This window comes from Lepisma saccharinum, unplaced genomic scaffold (assembly GCF_977018435.1).
Source record: "Lepisma saccharinum unplaced genomic scaffold, izLepSacc3.1 HAP1_SCAFFOLD_592, whole genome shotgun sequence".
Classification (NCBI taxonomy): Eukaryota; Metazoa; Arthropoda; class Insecta; order Zygentoma; family Lepismatidae; genus Lepisma; species Lepisma saccharinum.
Genome location: NW_028143265.1, coordinates 27,531 through 54,834, shown reverse-complemented (window position 1 = coordinate 54,834; position 27,304 = coordinate 27,531).

Here is a 27,304-nt window from a genome sequence, read left to right as displayed (position 1 = left end):
TTCTCTTTAACATTTTTTCCCCCACATAGATCATTTGGCTCCCAAGGCCGACTCCCGCCGCCCCATGGTATGGCTCTGAATTTGGACTATAAGTGCGAAGATATTGCGAGCGAAGCGATCAAGAAAATTTTACGAAATGTATTCTTATTTGTATAATATTTGAAATCCAGGGGGCAATTTCCACTCTGTGCCCTCCTGCAAGTGCCCTCGGCCGTCTGAAAGATAAATGCATGGAACACGTGAAAACTAATTCCATCTTGAGTATCCATTTGTCCTTGTTTTTCTTTCTTCCTCAATGTTTGCTTCCCCTAGAATGAACACAATCCAAGGTCGGGGAGGGGGGATGGACAATGCCCCCTTCACCCCTGTAGTTGTGGCACTGTTTGTGAGTGTATCTTTATCAATTTCATGTCATCACTCATTTTTGCGATTAGCTAGAAGTTGCACAAAAGCAAAGCTAAGTAACAAAAATTAAATATCCACTCCCTCTCTCTACCATATGATTCATATGATATGAATAAATATTACCAAAATGTAGACTTGGGAAGCAAAAATTTAATCAGTTCGAAGTTCATACCAACACATCAAAGAAAAACATCCGAACACATTAGGGAACTTTAATACAACACTACTCAAAATGCCACAACTGTTCTAGATATTGAAAATTGCGAAATCATTTCCCGAAGTCTGAATCTCGAAGAGAATCCCCCCTTGCATCAATGATTGTAAAATAGAACTAAAAATACACAATATTGCAGACTGCAAACTTCTGATGTCTGTCTCTCTACACAACAAACACATTCATTTTTGCAAGAAGAAAATTGGAATTTTACAAATTTGAAAAATCGTCGATGTTATTTTCGTAGCTTATTGTAAGTTCACATTTAAATATTTCATAGTTTGAGGAGGGGCATGCCCCCCGTGGCCCCTCCCCTGGGTACGGGCCTGCCCATATTATATAATATTGCCTAAAATACCAATTTTTCTATTATATTTTATTCATCTTTATTTCTTCAACTCAGGTTTAAGTACATTGTAAATGCATTTATGACCTAATACATGCAAGAAAATGCCCTATAAACTTAGAAAAATGACCTAAAAATTCTGAAAGATTTTTAAAACAAATTTATAAACTACCAAGAGAAATTCAAATTACAAATCAACGTTACGGTATCTAGCACATGCTCATTGCGTATGATGGTAGTACAAGTAAGAAAGTTCACTTTTTGTCATCTTTTACACTTTAAGTACTGAGTTGCAGTACACAACGAATGATTGTCGGTTTTTGGACAAGAGAGCCTTGTACACGGAAAATTTTTTCTCGACTTCCACCTACACAAGAGTAGCTTACTTGAAATGAACAATATCACTTCCTGTTAAGTCACTTTCAATTCCATAGAGTGCAAATTGCTCCCTGACAAAATATCCGATACAGAACACAAAACTTTGTACCCTTTGTTTTTTTTACAATAATCCGTCTGGCGACAATATATTTACTGATATAGGGGAAATCACATTGTTTGAGCTGAATTGTTATACAACACCTTGTGTCAACAATTATGCACAGAATTTCTTTGTTTCTTCAAACACAGTCATTCAGAACTGCGCTGAAGACAATGAGACGAGAGTCGGGAACCTCTCTCCTTCAAAGGGTTACATTTGCATGTAAAATGTCCCTTCTTTCACCAAAATGTAGAAAATTCATAAAATGACTTAAAAAAATGGCCGAAAATGACAAACGGTTTAAAAAGTCTAAAAAATTACATTTACTTCAAAAAGGTTCAAAGAATTGCAAAAAAAATGCCCAAACAATGGCGTTCCCATTTATTCACTTACGAGTAAAATACGTTCCTATCTACTTATGCAATGTTTCTGCCTTACGAAAAAAAATATTCATTTGCATCAAAATCCTCGCCCTAGTTATCACATTACAAAGGATGTAATATTATTGAAATTCCAATTTCTCACTACCAGAGAAAAGAACCTGGATAGCTATTTAGTGACTCGGACAGAACGACACCAATCAGATGTCAGCCCACCCCTTCCTTTTTTTCAGCTCCACATTTATAGTAGTCAATCATTATTAAATTGTTTCGTTCTACGTGTATTTCGATGCCCGGCCTGGGCATGGATGTTCATTGTGAATGTTCTCATATGAATTTCATCATATCATCACTCATCCTCATCGCCGTGATTAGCCAAAGTGGCAGAAAACGACGTAAATAACCTAATTCAATCAATTGAGCATTCAACACTTTCGAATCTGCCCCCCCCCCCCATAAATGCTTTGTGTGAGCCTGACATACGCCCCCCTTCTTCAAATCAACATGTTTTCGTTGCTGAAATGGCGACCCTCGGAAGAAGTTTCACCTACGTAGGTGACGTCACAGCAGGCCTGTAGCTATAGGGGGCAGAGGGGCAACTGCCCCCCTGTAAAAAGTACAGAATACATATCTACCTGGAATTCTCACTAATCTTTACAATTTGATCCTGTATTACTCTAGCAACATAACAAAGACATTTATTGATTTTGTGATTTATGAAGGTGTGTGGGATTCCGTATAATGTCGCATCAGGATTTGGGGAATAAAATCTCTTCCAGATTCAAACTTCGGGAAATGATTTATCAATTTTCAGTATGTAGAACAGTTGTGATATTTTGAGTAGTCTTGTATTAAAAGTTCCTAATGTATTTGGATGTTTTTCTTGGATGTGTTGCTAAGAAGTTTGAACAGCATAAATTTTTGTTTCCCAAGTCTACCTTTTGGTAATAGCGATTCATGTGATAGAGAGAGGGAGTGACGTGAAATTGATGAAGAGACACTCACAAACAGTGCTGCAACCACAGGGGGTAGGGGCATTGCCCCCCCCCCAATCTTGAACGGAAGTCCAATCTGGGAGGGGGCAAACATTGAAGTAAAGAAACTTGACTAGCAGAATCTAAGAATTGTAGAACAAAATGGTTACTCAAGTTGGAATTAGTTTTCAAGTGTTTCTTGCTATTTTCCTCCAGACGGCTAAGGGCACTTGCAGGGGACAAAGAGGGGCAATTGCTCCCTCGATTTCAATTTTTTTTTACAAATAAAAGTACATTTCGTAAAATTTTCTTGCTCTCTTCGCTCGCAAGGTCAGTATCTGATATTCTTATAGTCCCACGTTCAGAGCTATAGCTAGGGGGCGGCGGGAGTCAGCCCTGGGAGCCAAAACGATCTAAATAAAAAAAAATGTTAAAGAGAATGCCATGTTCCCCGTGAAATTTGTTGCGCCCTATTAAATAAATATTGTTTTCAGTTTGCAAACATTTGATACTAAAGATTTTCCTGCTCGCTTCGATCCCAATATGATTATTTTCTGTAATGCATTCTAAATTACCCGAGAGAGAGGTAAGGCCAGATATATACTTCAGACTGTTGCTGCTTAAATGCATGAACAATTCTTTTGAGGAAATGGAGCGTTCACATTTGAGAGACAATTTGGCGGATGAATTGACCATGTAATATATTTAAATTATATATATATATATATATTAAAGAAACTTTGAATACGTACACAATTTAGCGTTAACATGTTGCATATGTGTTTTCTTATTTTATGTCGCCCTATGTTACATATGTTTAAAATATATGTTGTATACATGAAAGTTATACTTGTCATATGTACAAAATAATAATGTTCGTCATTATTCTGTCCTTGAAAAATACGGTTTGTGTGCTTGTTTTCCATTATTAGCTAATATGAAATTGAACGTGTTGGAAAAATATTTCAAATAATTTGTTCAAACACAAATGCTTTAGCACCGACTTCTATCCCCTTTTGCATGATTTACGACGATAATAACGTCTTGTAATGCTACTATTATTACTACCATTACCAGCACTATATTACTATTATTATTATTGGCACGTTTGTCCTGGTACTTGACCCCCCTCTAAAGATAAAAAATTGTGGTTTCGCCTCTGCTCACAAAGAAGACTCATGCCCAGGCTCGAACCTGGAACCCCTGGCTTCGCAGTGTGTTATGTAACCATCCTACCATGTAGGTCGGCTAGTGAAAGATGTAGGACAGCTTACTGGCTCAAATATCAAACACGATGAAAATGTGATAGTGTTTCACAATTATTATTTCGGTTAGAAAGCGATAAAATTTGTAGTTCGATAGGGTTACACTAAGCATCTTATGGAGTGTAAATATCAATTTCAAATCTTATGAATCATTTCTCTATGCAAACGCATCAAATATGGTAAGCAACATAGGTGTGTGTTATGATATCCATTTTATAAAGGAAAAGTTAAGTTTTAACCAGTGGCGGAGCGTGACCTTTCCAACAGTGTAAGCCTAGCATGACAAAGGCTATTTCCCGTTGTGCTTATTTTTGGGCTGACATGGTTAGTGATTTATCCACACACATCGACCCCCCCCCCCCAATTTTTTAAGAACACTTCCCTGGAATTTTTCACCAAATCAAAAATTCTGGATATCTGATAATTAAGTCAGTGTTATTCCTATCACAATGAGTAATGTATCGATAAAAAATATGCAAAGTTAGATAAAATGAATAATAAGAAGAAGAATAAACAAACGAAAACAGAAGGAAACAGAAAAGTGCTGAATACTTTTTACAACCGCATAACCAAGTATCAGCTCCGTATCATGAATCGCAAAATCGGCGCACTATATTTTTCGTTTCTGTTACTATGTCTGCTAGAGAAGGAAGGGGTGGGCCTACCTATGTCCACAAGTTTCTTCTTGGCAGCAAAATCCTTGCTGGACAACGGCATCTTCAACAAGTTCTCCACCCCACCGCACAATCACACTCATTTTATTCCATAATGCACTTCACTACTGTATCACACCACAGCACAGGGACGACATTCTGCTTTTCAATAGATGGAATTCGCAAAAGCAATACCTCGAGACTTTAACAAACACACAGCAAGAAGGGGGAAACAAAAAGAAACCAGATCCAAAATCGGTCACTGCTCAAAACAGTGATCTTTCGGACTGTGAGGGGAATATCCCTTTCGGATATAAATAAATTCCCTCTCTTGCCTTAAAATTCCCTATATTTAGTAAAAAAAAAAATACAATATAAAATATAAAATAAATGCTCACAAATTGTAGGGATATATCCAGAAATTTCTATCAAAGGACATGTAAGTGCTTTCTTAGGATAGTGTAAAAGCAAATCTAGCACCTAAAAGATCATAAACATGCTTTTCGTACGTTGTTCGAAGAGTGTTTGAATCACGGACTATGTAATTAATAATATTTGGTTCACATTTGACATGAAATTTATAAAATTGGTTCAATCTTCAGTTTTCATTAACATTTATTTATTTATTTACTTCACTTTTAGCTCAATTATTACCAGCTGAGTTCATACATAAATGGAAAACAGAGATCTTAATATGTCTAATGTTTATGCTCTCCTACAAGCGAAAAACAGAAACAACAAGAATTTAGCACATCAATGTGTATCTAATTTTCCCGTATCCCGCTCATTTCTAGGTTTCTCCTTTTTCCCCTTCCTGTTAGTTTTTTGCTTCAGAATTCCCTGTTCCTGGAAAAAAAAAACCTCCTTGAAGCACCACCGGCTCAAATTTCCTTTGCAGTCAACCATTCATACCCGACAACGCTGGAGCCCCTCCTCTTGCAGGACCTGTGTCTTTGGCGTGTATTCAGTGAAGCCAACCCAAGCATAATGGTGCTAAATCTCGCACAAGTTTAAAAAGTCGTTTGTAAGTTGGAGATATAAATAAAACAACAGGGCCGCTTTTCGTTGTGGTTGAATTTTCTCAAACTTTTCACGTAACGTGGAACCCATGCCGTTGGTTGAACCATTCGAATTTATATTTGTTTTTGTTATAAATTAATATTTATAATATGAAAATCTCAGAACAATTTAGTAGTATGTAGCATAATTTCGGAGTTTAAACGACACCATGGATGTCCAGAAGGGGCAAGGGGAGGAGACACTTCCTGAAAAATGAATGTCAACCATTTTCACACATATAATTTCATTTCAGTCACATCAAATTGTTAATTGTTGTAAGGGCGTTGCAGAAAAATGTTAACTTCAAATTGAATTAGTATATTTTGAGAAGGGAAATATACCTAGTTTACCCCAACCCCTGAAAAAAATACTTTGCTAAATCCTCCCTGGTGGAAAGAAATACTGCGGACGTCCATGAACAACACTTTTTCTAAACATGAGGTTTGCAACGCTGCTGTAAGCCTCTGCCCGTAGGTTTACACACCTAGGGTTTCGACGCGCTCTTCTCCCTATATTCCTTGTTCTTCTCCTTCCAGATACGGTGGGCGACCGTAGGCACTGCTCCTTCGCGGTCAGAAATTTGTAAGGCAACATTCAGACGGCTTACAACTTTCCCAAAGCAAAAGGCGGGAGTTCTCATGTGCCATCTGGTGCTGAAGTGTTGCAATCTAACAAACAGGATCTCGAAGACTGGTATCGGGCCGAGATGAACTTTGAAGTTTTTACGAATTTTGCCATATAATTACATACATTTTACTAGAACTAATAAAGTGTAAGCCCGGCTTACACGGCTTACATGGACGCTCCGCGCCTGGTTTTAACCCTGACTGTTTGCATGATATCGTTTCAATAGCATGTTATATATTGCTCTCAGAATTTTAAACGGCAGTAAAAATAAATGACATTTGCAACTACGAAGCTTACAATGGGATTGCATCCATTAAGGACAGAAGATGTCTATTTTGATTGCTTGTAACATCGAAAGATGAATTAGAGGCGCAAATAGTGACTGAGAAAAGTTGCTTGCCTTGATGTCCTGCACACACTGTGAAAGTTGTCGATGTTATCAGGCGGCACCTTATGAATGTAGGTTCAAGAAAATGACAAGTAGAAAAAAGCTGCAGTGAAATAAATACGATTAAAAATCTCTCAAATTACATTCTATTTATTTTCTTATATTTATAATAATAAATTGTGTCTGTAGCAGAAGTTGTCTGTTAAACCTACCTCAGGCACAACCTAATTTTTTGACAAATAATTATGTCAACTCTTCTGCTATGTAGTGGATTCTCCTAATTTTATTCATATATCTTAAGCCATTGTGTGACTGGTAAAAATTAGTATCAGAATAAAAATCCCTGATATTTGGGGTTTGTACTCTTCTGCTCAAAAAGTGGTGACGATAAGCTGCTCAGAGACTTCGTGCTGCGGAAATGGGGTAAAGCGAAGGAGGCCCCTTATATCTTTCGGTTTCGTACCATAGTCATTAAGGAAGGTATTTTTCAAAATGTAAAGAGGATACAGCATTTCCCTCGATAAAACTTGATAAAACATGAAATATTAATGATGACAGTGTAATCCAAGAAGTCGCTGATCAATCAAGGGATTCCTATTTGTTTGTAAGGTGTCAACACAATATTTTGCAAAATGGTTAACGTAGGCAAAGATTGTCTGAAGTGATGCAAGAGTCTTTCATTTGAAGCAAATAGAATCCATGGTGGAGTAAGGGACCCATTTTAATGTTTTAGCAAGTAGGCCTAAAAAAATGTAAATGTTTACACAATTCATCAAAGTGTAGATAATATGTAACCATTATTATTTAATTAATTCTATTTTTCTTGCCTAACACGACACAATGGTGTTCTTGGATTCTCGTTAGATTCCTTTGTGCGTAAAAATCTTGCATACTGGAAACTAGAGGAAAACATTATGAAGCACGATTTATAAACGTCTTCCTTAATCAGTTCTGCAGAGAAGCCCAAAGCTGTTGGTACATATTAATCGTCTATTAACATTATTGACCTGTAAATATAACGTAGATACAGTCCCGATTAGCCTATTTATGTTAAACTTTATCTTTGTATTCTTTGGTAGTCCGAAAAGGTCATTATCGAAATATTGTTATTTGATGTTGCTCGAACTTTTTTGTTCGTTGGAGTTTCAAGATATCATCCCTTTCCTGTTACTTATAACTTTTGGAGGAGGGGGAGGGGGCATCTTCCAATGCAACACAATATATTAAAAATTTGCCCCCTCTAGGATTGACTTGGCCCCCCTACTAAAAATTCTGGCTACGGGCCTGCGTCACAGAGAAACTGGCTCTGGCGGGATTGTAAACACGAGAGTTGGGGGAAGAAAATGCCTGTAGGACCTTCAAAAGCTGACCAAACCTGAATCAGATCCGCGAGCAGTTTGGGCATCGGGGTAATGGTTGCGGTCGTAAACTTGGGAACATTACGACAGTGAGTGAGTCCTAACTCAAGGTTATCCCCCCCCCTCCTCCTCGAAGCCAATGCGTCGCTATTTTTCCACAGAAGATTTGAATCTGAAACCTGCGAAGATTGACATAACAGCTACTGAAGGGAGCCACGAAAGCTCAATTGATCATGATAATTAGAGACAGTGGCGTAGTGGCCGCCCGGCAATGCAGGGTGTGGCGAAGTGTAGAACCAGCCCCGCAATATTCTTTCTCTCTCTCTGCTTCTGAAATTTTATATAGCTTAGAAATTCAACAGGAAGTGTCGCTTATGAAATAATTTAATTTACAAGACAGAAATCTGGTTTCCAGTAACATATGATACGACATCTTCGATAATAAGCAGGGGCGTTCTGGTTCGGCCAGAGGGGCCCGGCTAACTTAACATATGTGTCCCCTCCGAACTGCAGAATTAACTTCCTTGCTCGCAGGTGGACATCTATAGGAAAAATCCCATATCTCATCACTAGACCTCGGATTTTTAGGTGCTAAAAATCCTGAAATAGGTCCTAAAAATCTTAAGTTAGGCTCGAAAAATCCTAAAATAGGTTCGAAAAACCCTAAAATAGGTTCTAAAAATCCTGAAATAGGTCCTAAAAATCTTAAGTTAGACTCGAAAAATCCTGAAGTAGGTTAAAAAAAACTTAAAATAGTTCAAAATTTCTGAAAAATGCTGATTAGGTATAGTCACCGGCAATGAAAATGGGACACATATATCCTGAAATATGCACTATCTTGCATAACGTTATGTGTGTTGCCTAACCCTACGGCGATGGCAGAACTCAACATTGGAAATTTGCTATTAAATTCCACTCATCGCCGTATAGTTAGGCACCAATCTGTTTTCATGTTATCCACAGTAAAACTCCGCAATTTTGTCTGTGAGGATCATCTTATATTCTGAAAATCTTACAACAAAAATATAGTGAGTGGTGCAAACTTCAATGCTGAAATGTTAGTTTGCAAGGCGTGAATGCCACAAAGCATGGAAGTGACGCCAAAGTGAGAAATACCACACAGATCAGACCACTTTGGACTGTACGGGTAACAGTGGAACCTAAAATAGGTTCTAACAAGCAAAATACGTTTTTAGGCACTAAAAAACTTTTGTTGCGTTTTTTAACGAAACGCTGACATAACTTATTATTTCTTGCATTAATCCAGTATAGAAAGATCCAGTTACTCATCAGTCGTTGCTTTGTTGCTGCACAATATAAAGAATTAAATTTGATAAATCATGAACTTTTATCACTAATTTTAATTTTACGTGTGGGATTTGAATGTAACTTCACATCAAATATTTTCAAGATGGCTCTAAGCCTTTTTATATTCAAATAAGAGCTGAAAAAAATTCTAAAATAGTTTACACCTGTTCCATGTTACTTCAAAGTGGTCCCAAAACTCAGTTTGATGTGGAGTCGAATTATCCCTTTGCCCTAAGGGTTCACAGCGTATGGGTTAAATGTTACCATTATTTGGGGGCATTTTGTGAAGTTCATTTTTCTTCCATATTGAAATTCTGTGGACATTTCCTTCTTTCCAGTGTGTTTTAATTTTATGATCTACAGTGCTCGAAGTGGATACTCCTATAGCTGGTATGCTTGGTCGAGGAGGATTGGATTGATTTGGTGTTTTAAGTCCACTTTATGCACAGTAAGGCTAATCGGGACTGGACCTACAGTTTAAAGTGGGTTCCGAACCACTTGTGCCTCCACGGGGTATCGAAACCGGGACCCCTTGATTACAAGGCGACGACGCTACCACTGCGCCATCGGGGAGGCCTCTTGGTCGAGGAGGGTCTTTGTGTAGATCAGCATGGAGACAATGAAGAAGTGGGGGATGCTTATGCAAATTATCCTAGCAGGAGGGGATGGTTAATGGAAATGTACATAACTGGGGGAAAAGCACCCATCTGCACTCCTTCTCCACACCCACAACTCCAGCACTGATGATCTATTATTAATATAAAAAGGTCTTGTTTCATGAAATATATCGAAAAGAAATGCTATTGTTGAAATTATTATTAATAATGTCCACTATTATTAAAATTGAAATCCTTTTCGGAATTCAGTCTTTCCGATCGACTTTCATTGAGTGACGAATTTTCAGTGAATGAAGTCCCATCACCGCCCTATTACCCGTCTTTCAAGGCTGGAGTTCCGCCATATTTCCTTCTACTAGATTTCAATTGAACTTGTGATGCTGGGTTAACACTGGAAATCTAGAGGTCCAGTTCAACCCCCAAAACAGAAATGAGCACATTCTTGAATACATTAGTTACTATTAGTATTAGAAGGCTAATGTGAGGGGATTACTTTATATCATACATTTTAATCCGATGAGAAGGTCCGGAAAAATGCAGATAGATACCTCAAAAATTTTTAGATCCAATTTGTGCAATTGAAAACAATATTGATTTATTAGTGCGCAATTAATTTCCCTGGACGCCATGGCATTCTCTCTTTTACAACTTTTTTTAGATCATTCGTGCCCAATAGCTGGCTCCCGCCGCCCCTCTGAACTTGATGAAAAAAAGAATAGCAGATAATGCGAGCGAAACAAGCAAGAACATTTTACAAAATGAATTTTTATTTGCATAAAATTTGAAATCGAAGGGGTAATTGCTCGCATTAGCCCCTGTCCCCCCTGTAGTTGAGTCACTGTATAATGCAGACATACAGGGTGCTCTGAAATGTCCCTTACAAACTCCTAGGGCAAGTAGAGGGGACTGAGTAGACAATATTTGGAATAGGAACCCATGTCCGGAAACGTGCCGTTTCCGTGCTACAACCATGACAATGTGTTGGATGTGCCTGTGTTGGTATGCAACCGGGTAGGCAGTATATGACGTCAGAAGATCACCTGATGAATTAAAGTGTAATCATTTATTACAACCATGTCAAATGAGGTGTTACGTAAGGTACAGAAGTGAATGACGTGTGACTCAGTCCATAATACAAACAAATTTATTTGGTAACAATGCCAAGGGAACAAAAAAGAAACTTACTATTCATTAATCAACACCTGTGTCGACAGTGGAACGCAACAATTTGTAGACGTCACGTGCCATCAGGTGATCTTCTGACGTCATGTACTGCCTACCAGGTTACATACCAACACATGCACATCCCATACATTGTCATGGTTGTAGCACAGAAACGGTACGTTTCCGGACCTGGGTTCCTATTCCAAATATTGTCTACTCAGTCCCCTCTACTAGCCCTAGGAGTTTGTAAGGGGAATTTCCGAGCACCCTGTATTTAAGCAATATATGTTTACTTTGGATACTTTAGGCTCACTGCCATTGTTAGTTAACCTTATTCTGCACAGTTGCTCGACTAACCTTGTGGTTTGGTTTGAGTTGCTGTTTTAAGTCCACTTTATGCACAGTAAGGCTAATCGGGACTGGACCTACAGTTTAAAGTGGGATCCGAACCACTTGTGCCTCCACCGGGTATCGAACCCGGGACCCCTTGATTACAAGACAAGGATGCTACCACTGCGCCATGGGGGAGGCCCGACTAACCTTGTGTTAATGCGAATACCATGCACCCTTTCCCCTTCCATCCAAACCGATTCTAAAGGCATAAGAGATAATGTTTTATTTCAACCCTATCGCCGCGATCACACACAGGTAGGTAGAAAACCTATACATATTAACCAAAACTAAAAATCAATAACAAGTCAATCAAACGATAGTTTAAAGTGGGATCCGAACCACTATGTGCCTCCACCAGGTATCGAACCCGGGACTCCTTGATTGCAAGGCGAAAACGTATTCACGGCGCAATCGAGAAGGCAGTTATAAATATCTGATACATAAAAAATATCAAATAAATTCCCTTATATGTATTAAATACTAATGTATTTTTACATGTTTAGTAATTTACTTTTATATTTAATAACATTATAAATATTAATCATATAGGCTCTTTCTTGTCAGTTGCTTGGTAGAAAATTTGAAAAGTTTCATGCACATACATAATATATATGTATAGTTTGTGTATGTCTGTGTAGACCACAATCTTCTTGCCCCCCCCCCCCCAAATCAATCTTCAATGATTTCGCGCCCTGGTAGGGTATGTAGCTGCAGGCCCGTAGCCAGGAATTCTTTGTAGGGGGGGGTCAAAGTCAATCCTAGAGGGGGCAAATTTTTAATATATTGTGTCGCATTGGCAGATATAACAGGGTTCACGGAGGCACTTGCCCCCTCCACAAAAAGAGATAAGTAACAGAAAGGGATGATATCTTGAAACTGCAACGAACAAACGAACTTCGAGCAACATCAAATAGCAATATTTCGATAATGACCTTTCCAGATTGCCAAAGAATATGAAGTTTAACATAAATACCTAGGTAGGCTAATAGGGACTGTATCTACTTGATATTTACAGGTCGATAATGTTAATAGATGATTAATATGCACCAACAACTTTGGGCCTCTCTGCAGAACTGATTAAGGGAACCCTTTATAAATCATGCTTCATAATGATTCCCTCGAGTTTCTAGTATGCAAGATTTTTACACACAAAGGAATCTAACGAGAATCTAACAACATCATTGTGTTGTGTTATGCAAGAAAATAGAATTAATTAAATAATGATGGTTACATATTATCTACACTTTGATGAATTGTGTAAACATTTGTAGCTAATACATTTTTTTTGTACTTGCTAAAACATTAAAACATGGGTCCCTTAGTCCACCACGGACTCTTATTTCCTTCAAAGGGGAGACTCTTGCATCACTACAGACAACGTTTGCCTACCGGTTACGTTAACCATTTTGCAAAATATTGTGTGAATTGTAGTATAGTTGAAATACATGTTTTAACACCTGACAAACAAATAGGAATCCCTTGATTGATCAATGACTTCTTGGATTACAGTGTCATCAGTAATATTTCATATTGAGTTTCATAGAAAGAAATTATTTTAATAGGGTGCAATAATTTTACGGGGCACCATGGCATTCTGTTTAACTTTTTTTTTCTTCATAAAGATCGTTTGGCTTCCAGAGCCGACTCCTGCCGCCCCATAGATAGCTATGGCTCTGATCTTGGACTATAGAATAGAATAGAAGAGCAGAGATTGCGAGCGAAGCGAGCAAGAAAATTTTACGAAAAGATTTTTTAATTGTATAAAATTTGAAATCGAGGGGGGGCAATTGCCCCTCTGTTCCCCTTGCAAGTGCCCTTGTCCGTCTGGTAGAAAACTGCAAGGAACACGTAAAATTAATTCCATCATGAGTATCCAATTGTTCTGCTATTCTTAGATTCTCCTAGTCTTGTTTTTTACTTAAATGTTTGCTTCCCCTATAATGGACTTCTGTCAAGGTCAAGGGGAGAGGACAATGCCTCCTGCCCCCCTGTAGTTGCGCCACTGTTTATGAGTATCTCTTCATCAATTTCACGTCACCCTTCATTGTTGCGATTAGCTAGAAGTGGCAGAAAAGCAACGCAAATTACAAAAATCAAATATCCACTCCCTCTCTCTACCACACTATTACCAAAAGATAGACTTCGGAAACAAAAATTTAACCAATTCCAAGTTCATAGCAACACATCCAAGAAAAACATCCAAACACATTAGGCACCTTTAATACAATACTACTCAAAATATCACAACTGTTCTAGATACTGAAAATTGTGAAATAATTTCCAGAAGTCTAATCTGGAAGGGAATCCCCCCCCCCCAATCCTGATTCGACATTATCCGGAATCCCATACACCCTAATAAATCACAAAATCAATAAGTGTCTTTGTAATGTTGCTAGAATAACACATGATATAATTGTAAAGATTAGTGAGAATTCGAAGTAGGAATGTGTTCTGTATTTTTCACAAGGGGGGCAGAGCATGCTCTCAGGGGGGGCAGTTGGCCCCCCTGCCCCCCCTGTAGCTACGGGCCTGTGTAGCTGCCTGGCAAAGTCCTCATTCCGTAAATTCACGAACTGCATGAAATCAGAAAAAGACATATATTCCCCCTGGTTTTGAGAAAACCTGTTTCACAACCCACCCCTGTCCTTTCTGTGGTGAAGGACACTCCAGTGGGACAATGAATCTCCCCCCCTATTTACTGCGAGCAGCAAAAGAAGACGGCCGCGCCATCTACTGGCCACCGATGGAAATGCAATTTCAAAGCGCAGCGAGGTTTAAATGTGGGGTAATCCTCTACTCCCTAACTCCTCTATGGTCCTATCATTGACAATCAGAATGGAAGACTTAAATGATCTTCATGCAACCTCGTCTTTCAATTCTGAAAACACTGGTGATGACATGAATCCTAACATTTCACCCGCATTCTACATTGAAGTAGAGACTTCTCAGACAATAACCCATCAAGAAGATCAAGAAGTTATGGATAATTCTCTTAAATCTTCGAACGCAAGAATCTCGGCTCAGAACTTCTACGATTATAACAGTAATGGCCCTTTCATAGTTCTGATAGAGGGTACAGGAAGAAACGTTGGTAAACTTGCGGGCGGGAGCCTAGGTAACAAATTTCGAAAAGCAGAAATTCCAGTTAAATATATAGACCAAGGTGGTCGTAATAGGGTAAGAGTATATTTCAACACTGCTCAGGAGGCGAATAACTTTGTTAAAAACGAAGAATTTCAATCTCATCTTTCTATTAAGGCTCGCATACCTCAATCCTTAATTCAACGAGAAGGTTTAATATATGGTATAGAATTCGACGTCAGTGAGGAAGACGTAGTGGATGGCAGTCAATCATACATTCCTATCATTAGTGCAAAACGAATGAAGAAAAAGATTTGGAAAAGTGATGGATCGTTTCAGCTACGAAATACTAAACTAGTGTGTTTGACATTCCAAGGTAGACATCTCCCAGAAAAAGTAGCCATAAATAGCAGCATATATGAAGTAACACCCCGACAGAAAACAGTCATTCAATGTAGAAACTGTTTCAGATTCGCTCACACGGCCAACCAATGTCGTTCACAGTCTAAATGCGCTACCTGTGGAGCAATTAAACACGGAGATTCATGTAATCTCCCTGCCAAGTGTTCGAATTGCCAGGGGTCTCATTCAGCCCTTGATAAAAATTGCCCAATGTGGCACAAAGAGCGTCAAATCCAGGAACGTATGGCTCTAAATAATTTATCATACCGTGAAGCTAAACAAATGATAGAAGGGACTTATATTCCACAACCTAGCATAGAGGAAATTTTGAAGCCCACAATTAATTTTAAAGAGTTTCCACCTATTCAACAATATTCCAGATCACCACCCACTGACTTAAAAAATAAAAGCTCACAAGAACAATCATCTACTAACACAAAAACCATTACAACTGTGGAGCCCATTTTCAATAATATAGGAAGACAACAATTTTCTTTGGAACACGACACAGTGGACCCAAAAGTAATTCCACATCCAGACATAGTTGAGATACCTAATATTGCACACAAAAAAAACAATGAACCTACAAAGCACAAAAGAAAATATCATAACAAGGCGAGACATATGGTTCCCAATAATCCAGATCACATAACATCAAAAGCAGAAAGCTCCTCAACGGAGTCTGATATTACTCCTTCCTCATCTATAGGGAAAAATATCTTCCCTTCTGCTAATTCTACGAACAATCGACATTCTGAATGGTCGACAAAAATCATTGATCAACCTCCCCCATCTATCGGTAATATTCACGAAGTCTACACCTCACTTCTCAAAACAATACCACTCCTATGGTCAACTCTAGTTGAACTCAAAGAGTTACATCAACAAAAACAGCTTTTACAACATATCAATGAACTATCCGTAAATCTATTAAATGTGTTACAAAACCTTACTTTCAAACAGAACAAGTAGGATACACATAGCAGAAGATGTTTCTCATTCAATGGAATATTATTAGCTTTTCTACACGAAAATTGGACTTAATGAAATTAATAACGGAATGTCATCCTTTAATTCTTTGCTTACAGGAAACTAAGGGTAGACAGTACGAAACATACAAAATTGTTCATTATAATTGTTTAGGCCCACCCTATTCTAAAAATGAACGAGGTATTAGCATATATGTCCACGAATCAATATCATATCAGGAAATTCAGATATCCAAACACCATAAACTCTTCCGCGATTATAAAGTAGAAGCACGTGCTATCCAAATCTTCATAGAGGGGAAAAAAATAACAATAATCAATATTTATATCCCATCAAATTACAATTCTCAGAATATAAAACCGTCAGATTTAGAAGCATTGACAAAAAATACCCCTAGCCCATACATCATTGTTGGAGATTTTAATGGTCATCATAACATTTGGGGCTCACAATCATCAGACAGACTTGGGTCCAGCATTGCCGACTGGATAGAAAACAACTCATTTATTGTTCTAAATGATGGATCGCCCACCCACGTCCCACGCAACGGAAATAATCCCTCATCAATAGACCTCACTATAATATCAGAATCATTATTACCAAAATTTCAGTGGACCACAGCGGAAGAAATGTATGGTAGTGATCATTATCCCATTTATATTCATTCACATTTTATATCCTCACAACCAATTCAACATATCATATTTCCCATAAATCGCTGGAAAATTAATAATATATCATGGGAATCATATACAATTTTAATAGATTCTTATATACTTAAAGAACAAATAAATTCCTATCAATCGGTTTCATACTATACACTACTCCAATATATCACAGAAGTTTTAGACATTCTCAGTTCACGAAAAAGAGTAAATTTTTCACGACTAATATTTCCAAAAATTCATTGGTGGACTTCGGAGTGCGAGACAGCAAAAGCCAACCGAAAAAGGAGTGAGAATCATTTTGCTTCATATCCTACCCTTGAAAATCGAATATTATGGAAAAAATCAATAGCACAAGGAAAAAAAATATTTCTACAAGCAAAACGTGAAGCGTGGATTAAATATTGCAATTCAATAGACATGCAGGAATCATCCCGAAATGTGTGGCATAAATTTAATTCCTTACGTAAATCATGTCCACCTCGTAGAAAACCTATAGATAATAGTTGGCAAGACCAATTTTTAATGCCTTTGGCTCCACCATCAGTACACCTTCCATATAAAAAAATAGAGGAAAATATTTCTAATTTTTCACTTGAATTCCCTCCCATTTCTACAGAGGAATTAAAAAACATAATTAATAATATTAAACCCACTGCACCAGGTTTAGATGGAATACCATACCAAGCCATAAAATATCTACCTAAAGCAGGTTTAGATATTCTTGTATCTTTTTACAATAACATATTCCGTACCGGTATAGTACCGAGGGAGTGGAAAGATTATATAGTTCTCCCAGTTTTAAAAGCAAATAAATCACCACATTGTGCTACATCTTACAGACCCATAATGTTAATTTCAGTTTTGGAAAAAATATTCGAACGAACGATATACCTCAGAATTACCTGGACACTAGAACGTCAACGTTTCTTTTATCCTACTCAACTTGGCTTTAGAATCAATTATGGCAGTCAAGATGCAATAGCTATCCTAAGCACTGCAATTCAAAATAGCAAAATTAGTCGTTCACACTGTTATAGTCTTTTTATAGATGTTGAAAAAGCATATGATTCTATCAATTTACATATGCTTTGTAACAAATTAGAAAATCTTTTCATTCATCCTCAATTATCGTTAATCATATGGAACCTATATTCCAATAGAAAGATATATGGATGGTTCTCAGAAACAATTAGTGACCCTCGTTTCACTAGCATAGGAATTCCTCAAGGTGCACCTTTAAGTCCTTTATTATTTAATATTTACACAAATGAAATTCACTCCTTACCTCTTTATCCGTTCCAGTTAGTACAATACGCAGATGATTTCTGTTTTTACTGTACTACAGATGATGCAACCCAAGGTATAATTAAAACACAGAGATTAATTAACACCATTAGAGAATGGTTTCATAATGCAGGATTAACCCTTAGTGAAAATAAATCCAAAATCATTTGCTTTAATAACAAACGCACAGATAGTTATCCCAATAATATTTTACAAATTTCTGACATCCCATTGACAGATTCTCACAAATATTTAGGTGTACATTTTGATAGACGTTTTACATGGAATACACACATTTTATATTTATTAAACAAAGGTCAAAAGTTTTTAAACATAATTCGTAGCATGACAACAACAAAATGGGGAGGCCACCCAAAAATTTTACTTCTCTTTTATAGAAATTGCTTTCGCTCATTTTTCGACTATGCAGCATTCAGCTACGGGGGAGCAAAATCCAATCTACTCGACAAAATAGATATATTACAAAGAAAAGCATTGAGAATTTGTCTAGGTCTTATGCAATCAAGCCCCAATGTAAGTGTTTATATGGAGAGTAAAGAGACTTCTTTGAGTCACAGGCGGATTCAATTAACAATAAAATTCCTCCTTAAATCATGGGAAAATCATCCTCATCCATTTAATAAATTGTTTGAAATACAAAAACAATGGGCTGAAGCCGATGTAATAAATCCTCATACCACCGCATATTTCTTTGTATACTGTCATTACTTATTTCCAGAACTTCGATCTAATACTTTCACTCTCTTACATCCTTTGATCTATCAACTAGATATTCCATTATATACTCAATGTTCAATCCACTTCAGAGATCTAGGTTTACATGCATTGTACAGAGAAAAATGGCCAATGCATGTAATGATTTACACCGATGGTTCTAAGAATAACAATAGTGTAGGATGTGCCTATTACATCCCAGAGAAAAACATTTATCAACAATTTAGATTACCTATAGATTCATCTATTTTTACTGCGGAAAGTTACGCCCTATACAAAGCCTTACAATATGGAATAGCGGAAGACTTTAAAAAAATTCTTCTCCTTACAGATTCGCTGAGTGTTCTTCAAGCATTATCTACATCCTATCCCAAATTATGTCACCAATCATATTTTATTATTTTAATTATTCAACAAATTCAACTTGCTTGCAAAAGAAACATTGACATACAATTCAGTTATGTCAAAGCACATGATATTAATGTAGGAAATGATAGAGTGGACATATACGCTAAACAGGCCAGAGATTTACAACTCATAAGTTTCAATAGGTTAATGTATACTGATTTATTACCACGAGTAAAAATCAAACTTATGGAACAATGGAATGAATGGTGCAAAGATCAATTTACGTTTGTGGGCAACACATATAGATGGATTGCAGAATTTAAATCTAAAGTCCCTTGGTTCAATTCTTACACACTCCCACGGCAAGTCATAGTTTTTATTAATAGATTAAGAACAGGACACGTACGTACACCAGCACATTTAGCAAAAATAAAAATTAAAACTCAAGAAAATTGTAAATGTGGCAATAATAATCCTGATGCTCAACATTTAATTCTAGAATGTCCAATCTATTCAGATCAACAAATCATACTCTACAAAGGTTTTCAACGTTTAAAAATTCCATTTCCAATATCACTATCATCCATTTTAACAGATTTATCCCCTTCATTAATATGGATGCTGTATGCATATTCTCGAAAATGTAGACTTGAAATATAAAGTGATTTTTAAGAAACAGCAAAATGGACAAAAAAAAAGTGAATTATTTATAATAATTGTTATATATTTGTGATTCCGATTAATTTGTGAGACTAACTGCCAACTTTAGAAGAAAACATTAAAAGAAATAAAAAAAAACAATAACGATGTCCAAAGTCGACAAGATAATGCTGACAGGGACAAAAAAAAAAAAAAGAAGAAGAATTCTTACCACTAGGCTAGGGGGGACAACCTTGTGTTCTGACGTCACACGTCAGACGAGGAATGCTTTTGTTGGGCAGACCCTTTCGAAATGCCTGCGTTGCTGACTAGCGCTTTATACGTAAGCATTACCTTTAATATTTTTGCTAGCATAAAAAAGGGTAAAGTGTTCCCCTGTGCTTAGCACCACGCCATGAAGGCGTATAGTGGGTGCGGGGGTAACGCCCCACACTTTCTTGATCCGGTTGTGAGTGGGGCTGATGTGATCAGCACCACGCCCTTGACCGCCTTTACCCCCCAGGGTTTCCCCCAGGTACCCATGTTATTCGACGCTAGGTGGGCGGTGGGCGCTGGAATCAACTATTTTACATTGATGACAAATATTGCAAAATAATTCTTGAGTAAATTTTGCTTACAGTTTGAATTGAATTGAATCGAATTGAAAAGTCTTTTATTATTGAAACACTTCTTCAATTTTCAGTAGCACGAACCCAAGCAAGGCATTTCTTTCTTATTTCCCAGTTTCTTGCTTGTTGAAGACAAACAGATGTATTGAGTGGGGATGCAGTTAATCGTTTTGTAGTCCGCCCCGGTCAGGGAAGCCTGAGACCTATTGAAAATGCACTTTTCCTCCCTGCTGCACACCAGAACCAGGATCCCCCCAAAACCCGCACTTTCTCTTCATCTGGCCCTGCGTGGCACCATGGGCGCCGAAAGGACGACGCAAACAGGAAGATTTAGCTACGGGTGGCTAGAACTTTCGGCGTTAATTATTTTATGGTTCAGAAAACATATCCCCATGCTTTTCAAATTCCAAGAACAGAATTCTATTGCTTGTCCCTTTTTCGGCGCGGGAATGAATGACATTGCGGTTCTTCTCACATGCACTTAACCCTCCTGCTAATGACCTGCCCTGCAAAGAAGGGGAAAGGCCACTTTCTGAAAATTCGGAGAAACATCGAAGCGGTCGGTTCATCTGTTGATTTGGTGGACAGATGATATCTGTCAGATAGTTCGAAGTAGGATTTATGGTCCGAGCGATGGTAAACTTCTGTAAACGCGAGAAGATAGCATCACGAAGTGTTTGTGATCTCGTTTTCCTTCATCGCGAGTAAAATGTCGAATGAGAAGCTGCCAGATTGTCTTCCTCTGGAGACAATGGATCAGGATCGACCAAATATCCAACATATTGGCATTCCAAAAGAGAGTCTGACTACCACACAAGATCCTGGGTTCGACTCCCAGGGTGGTTGATCTCATGTATAATGAAGAATAAACCACGTTTCAATTAAGGAAGGAAACTAGGTATGTAGCAATTGTTTCTACAGCCGTCTGCATGCTCTATAAGTATTATGTTACAAAATGTGTATATCTTTCTGACTTTCTGTCATTTTTCTTCACTTATCCTCCACCTGCAAATGCGGAAGCTGCTGCTGCTTAAGTGGCTAGGTTGGCTAGACATGCAAATGTAATTTATCACTAGTCATACAGCCAATAATACTTATAATATAATCATGAGTTACGGAGAAGCAAATAACTTATCACGCATTTTCTGTTTCTATTTGTTGTCCAGTGGTTAACAAGGTGCATTACGATGCCAGGGGTCCTGGATTCGAATCCCGGACTGGGCGTGTGTGTTCTTTATGATGGTCCTCTCATCAATTTCACACCACTCATTTTCATCTTCGTCTTCACGATTAGCCAAAACGTGTCAGAAAAGCGAAGTAAAATAAACCAAATCAATCATTTATATATTTCTATATTACGCCGCTTTTCTACCTCTTGGGTTAAATGCGACAATGAGGATAAATGATGAGCCGAAGGAATGGCGATGGGACAGACATGATACAACCACACCTGTCCAATGTCCGAACCTTGGACCTCTGATTTCCTAGCGTGTTTTACTCAGTGGAATTCTTAGGAAGAAGAACTGTAAAAGTAGGGTGAAAAGAAGCAAAGTTGTATGATGCATAAAAAGCCATGTGTAGTTCTTCTAATTAACGAGTTCGTGTTTTAAGTAGTAAGGCTAATCGGGGATCCGAACCACTATGTGCCTCCACCGGGTACTGAACCCGGGACCCCTTGATTACAAGGCGGTGACGCTACCACTGCGTCATCGAGGAGGCCGAGAAAAACTTACATTAGTCAGTAAAATTAATATTGAGGGACAAGGCCTGCGAAGAGTTCTTTCATTCGGTTGCGCGTAGTCATCACATCGAGTTCATAGTTTCTAGAGCAGAATTTGCTTCCATATCGCTTTCAAGTACTTCCCAAATTGTCCTCACGATGTTGGAACAGCACAGAAATTTTGGAAATATAAAAAAATATCTGATTTTAATAATGTGTAGTAGTAATTAAATTTACTTCATTAAAAGGATTAAACATCTTGTATATGGTAAGTTGCAATATACCAAGAAATTCATCTTCAGTGCATTTACTCCCCCCCCCCCCTTTTCGTCTTTAGATGGCGGTTGCCGATAAGGGATAACCCCCTTCCGAAATCAAAATCTGGCTACCGGCCTGACCACCAGGGATCGAACCTTGAACCTTTCGATTGATTGATTAATTGAACTGGTATTTTAAGTCCACTTTATGCACAGTAAGGCTAATCGGGACTGGACCTACAGTTTAAAGTGAGATCCGAACAACTATGTGCCTGCATCGGGAATCGAACCCGGGCAGGTTGTTGAACCTGCCGAACCAAAGACGAGAGCGTAATTATTTGAGCGTGTGGGAACTTTGTTTTATCCAGTGCCATCATATATCAGTTTTCCACACACAAATAAGATTAATTTTAAGAAATTAGACGTGTGCATATAATTTCTTATCGTCATCATTTCCCAAGTGAACAATCAGATGCCAGCATAGAAGACTCGGACCCGCCCTTTAGAATAGTGCTTAACACCGTCGCCTTGAACTAAGTGATACCGCATTCGATTCCGGTATGAACTGTATACATGAGATGCCTAGCTTGAACTCATTACGCACAAATTTCATATTTGCACTGTTACCAATACTTGTAAACCTGGTTCCAGCACTTTATATCAAAAACCACGGAAAAGGGTTTTATCTACTTCTCAAATTTCTTCCAGCAAATTTACAAATCTAAAGACTAATAACATTGTTCTTGGTGTATCAACCATTAAGCTAATGAGTTCATTCTGCATTTAGTTTCCCGAATAATGGCTGTGTATTTCGAGAGTATATCCGTAGACTGTTGGGGGCTACAGAAGAAAGTGATGTTCCTTTCCAATTTATTGATTGATTGAGTTGGTGTTTTAAGTACACTTTATACACAGTAAGGCTAATCTGGACTGGTTCTACAGTGTAAAGTGGGATCCGAACCACTATAAGCATCCACCGGGTATCGAACCCGGAACCCCTTGATTACAAGGCGACGATGCTACCATGCGCCACCAAGGAGGCCCTTGATCCTTTTCTTTACAAGACTATATATATATATACACATATATACAGGGTGATTCTAAAGGTAGTTTACAAACGAAAACCACAGATACCTCCCATGAAATAGAGACGAAAGTGCCCCTTCCACTTTCCCGAGAGATGCCTCCGTGAGGAGCTAGACAACGCCGAAAACGTGTGAAAATGAACTTCACACCGCTGTACAGCCAGTACCAGTGAAGATAGAAAGGCGGAACAAAAGAAGTCAAAAGGAACACCAAAGTCGCCCATCCGAAAAGCACCAGGCGGCAGCTGCGCAACGCATGCGCATGGGGTTCCACAAGGGAAATAGGAGTGTCCCGCAAGACAAGTGAAGGGAAAGGGTAGCGATCGACAACGGTAGGGACAAAAGAAGCAATGAAGCATGATGTAACAATTGCACAGCGGGAAACAAACACCATGACTGAAGCAGTGCAGTCGAGAAAAGTAGTGCGGGGTTGCAGAACGCCAGTAGCGGCTCGTGCCTAAAATAACAGGTGAAGAAGTACATTTATAGGCAATGAAAAACAAATAGTAAGTGTCAGTGGGCCCCCACAATTTAAGACGTCTTTTTTGTCTTCATCCGTCCATCTGGAAAATGGTGTCTGCAACAAATTACACACTAAGTCATTTACTGGGTTCATTGTACAAACCACAGCTCAACACATGAACACAACATACGCGGAACAAGATCTCGCGAGAACGCAACGATTTTGCCACAAGCACTGGATGCAATGTTTTCTGTCGACGAGAGAACTGCTGCACCTAGAAGGCGACACCCGTTCAATTCCAACGCTAGGTGACGTCACCGTTGCCATGACAACCGGCTAAAGTCCTCCGCAACCTGGCGGCGTTTGCTCTTGGTTTGTTTATCCTACGACGAACTCTTCACGTGCGTAGCGCCGAGCGGCGTATTATTTGAGTATTATCGTGTGCGTTCTGCTGGGAAATAGTTTAATTTAACAAGCAAATGAAAAATGTCAATATTAATTTCAAAATTAGGTGAAAACATCTGCACTTGTTGCACTTGGCCAGCCGCCACTAGCAGAACCACGGGAGGACGACGTAGGACGAAGAAACACACCGAGAATGCAAGAAAAGTGGTCCGTGACACTCAACAGGCAACAGACGCGTACATGGTTCGGGGCAGAAATGGCGGCGCTGGCGGTGCAGCGCATGGGGAGTCTCCAAACACAGTGTAGTGACACCGCAGCAAGAACAAAGCACGGTGCAACAAAAGAGAAAGAGGACCGGACGGGGAATGGTACACTTCGCAACATCTTATTTGACCGCCCTGAAAAATTTCAAAGTTCGGAATTCGTAAATTTGGCAGCATAGTGCTTCAGAGCCAACTAAGAGTAGCCAACTTTGCAACATTTCTTCTTCCTGAATGAAAACGCTCCTGATTTTCTTTTCATTCTTTCACATTCCATAAAGTAAAGATACCCTAAAGCAGTAATATATGAGTAGACAAAAAATGTTAAGTAGAAATACGAATGTTAAAAATATTTCAAAATTCTTCGTTCTGAATTTGAAAATAGGAAAATGTATGTGCATTTGAAACACTGAACAGGTTCTCAACCACCTGAAAAGAATTGCGGTCACATTTGAATGCAAGAAAGCAAATTTATGATGATTTTATGCGAAATCTTTAGTAAAGATACCTTGCATAACACCAAACGATTCTGCAAAGTGTGTCTTTTCCTTGGTTCTTGGCGAAAAATGGTTCGAAACTCCGGCACAATGTTGCTTCAACAGAGATTAACGTGTTTTAGTGAGCTTTCTGTTAGCAATCTCCTGGAGTAGTTGGTTAGATGACAGCACTTCCGTTTTTTTTACTGTTTTCGACAAGATCGAAACATCGTAGGTTCAAATCCCACCCTTTCCTTATTATTTTTTCCTTTTTATTTACCGAGTACGAAGTGTTCTAATAACGTAATATAATATTATATCATATTACTGTAAATATTTATGCGATGCATGCTCAGTGGCGGCGATTGGGTATCAAAACTGATGGGGCAATGTGGGGGAGGGGGGGGGCAAGGACAGTTTCTTTCCCTTGGTAGATAATATTTAGCATAATGCTGGGTCATCTGAGCCTCCACAGTCCATAATCGTCGCCACTGTGCATGCCTCAAGTAATGCTTGTACTAATGTTTTTAATCTTTCAGTGATTGGCAGGAGTTTAGGAAATACTTTTCCTTTCTTTCAGCTGTTGTAAGTTAACACATATTAAGAACTTGCATGTCAACTTTCTCCATCCGGAAATGCTGGACATAAATCGCATAAATATCAACGGAAATATCCAAGAAACGTAGATAAGCATTCTTGTCCAAAGCCGTTTACTTCCCTAAAATGATTTTGCAAAGAAGTAGGTTTGAACCCATGACCTTCCATTCCATAAGCAAACGACCCCCCTACACCTCACGGTTCACGTTATTTTATGCACTCGGTTCGGATCCCACTTTAAACTGTAGGTTCAGTCCCGATTAGCCTTACTATGCATAAAGTTGACTTAAAACACCAAATCAACCAATTCATCTCCTTCTATGATACTAGTCGGCCAGCAACCGAAAATACAATTCTGCCTCGTGTATACCAGAGTGTAATTGCATTTAATATAATGACTAATTTTACTTTAAAACTACAGATTAAAGCGATAATAGTGTCCAGAAAAGAACGTCAAAGTAGATCTTCACACAAAGTATTTTACTCCATTGCCAAACATTTCAGTTAAGAATAATATTATGCTTTTCCATTGACCGTATTTTCGATTCATGGTGAATTTGCTAAATGGACCATGTCAAGAAATCTAAATATGTAAGTTTTACTAGTAAATGCATTTAAAATGCACAAAACAAAAGGGGAAGAGAAAAATAAACCTCAAAAAATAAGTAAAAATGCAACAAAAACTGTTAAAAATACTGACAAATAAACTACAAGCCAAAAAAGTCCGAAAAATGCAAAACAAAAATGTAAAATAGAAAGTTTTTTCCGGCTCTAACTGAAGGGAAACGGACATGATATCAGGTTTAGCATTGTTTTTAAGGGTCAGAAAAAAAGTTGATTTTTCATCAACTTCCGGACCCTAATTAGTAATTATGACCATTGAAAATGTTGGAGGTAGCTTACTTAAAATTTTCTTGCTGAGGGATCGTATCGTCCCATATCTCCACTTCATAATATAGAAAAACATCAAGTTCATATTTCGAAAATGACTTGGAGTTTTCCACCACGAAAATATGTTTTTCATAGTTTGAAGTTCGTTAGTATTATCTTTCAAGGTTTCCATTGTTTTAATTTCACACATATTTTATATTTCATACGTTCCTCTTTCTTCTCATACAGTCTTTGGAAAAAAGCTGAAGTTTCTTGTCAAACGGGGTCTGGTTCAAATGACTCCTTTTCGCTCTCCTGTTCCTACTTTAAACAAACAACAAAATACTTCTCAAAACACGGAATTTTTACACAATTTACAAAATTTGACAAAACAACAATAGATATGTTCATAATTTTTCCCTTTCAGCGTTTCTCGATTTTATCTGAATTCGTTCCCTCATGAAAATTGCCATGAGGAAATTATAGATATGACATTATGTGCGAATTGGTTTCTTCAGACTGGTAGCAATTTTAACATGAGCTGCCTGGAGAAGAGGTAACGTGCTTGATTCTTACGAGGGAGGTCGTAGGTTCGATTCTCCACCTAGGCAGGATTTTTTTCAGGGGTATATCGTTGGGTGTAAAGTTTATCCACCGTGCTAAGAAGTTAACATTGGTCTCTGTATTTCACGAGGTGAAAGGAAATTGTAAGAGAAAGTTATTTCGATGATAGGGGGAAGTCACATGCCACGTGGAATGCGCAGAA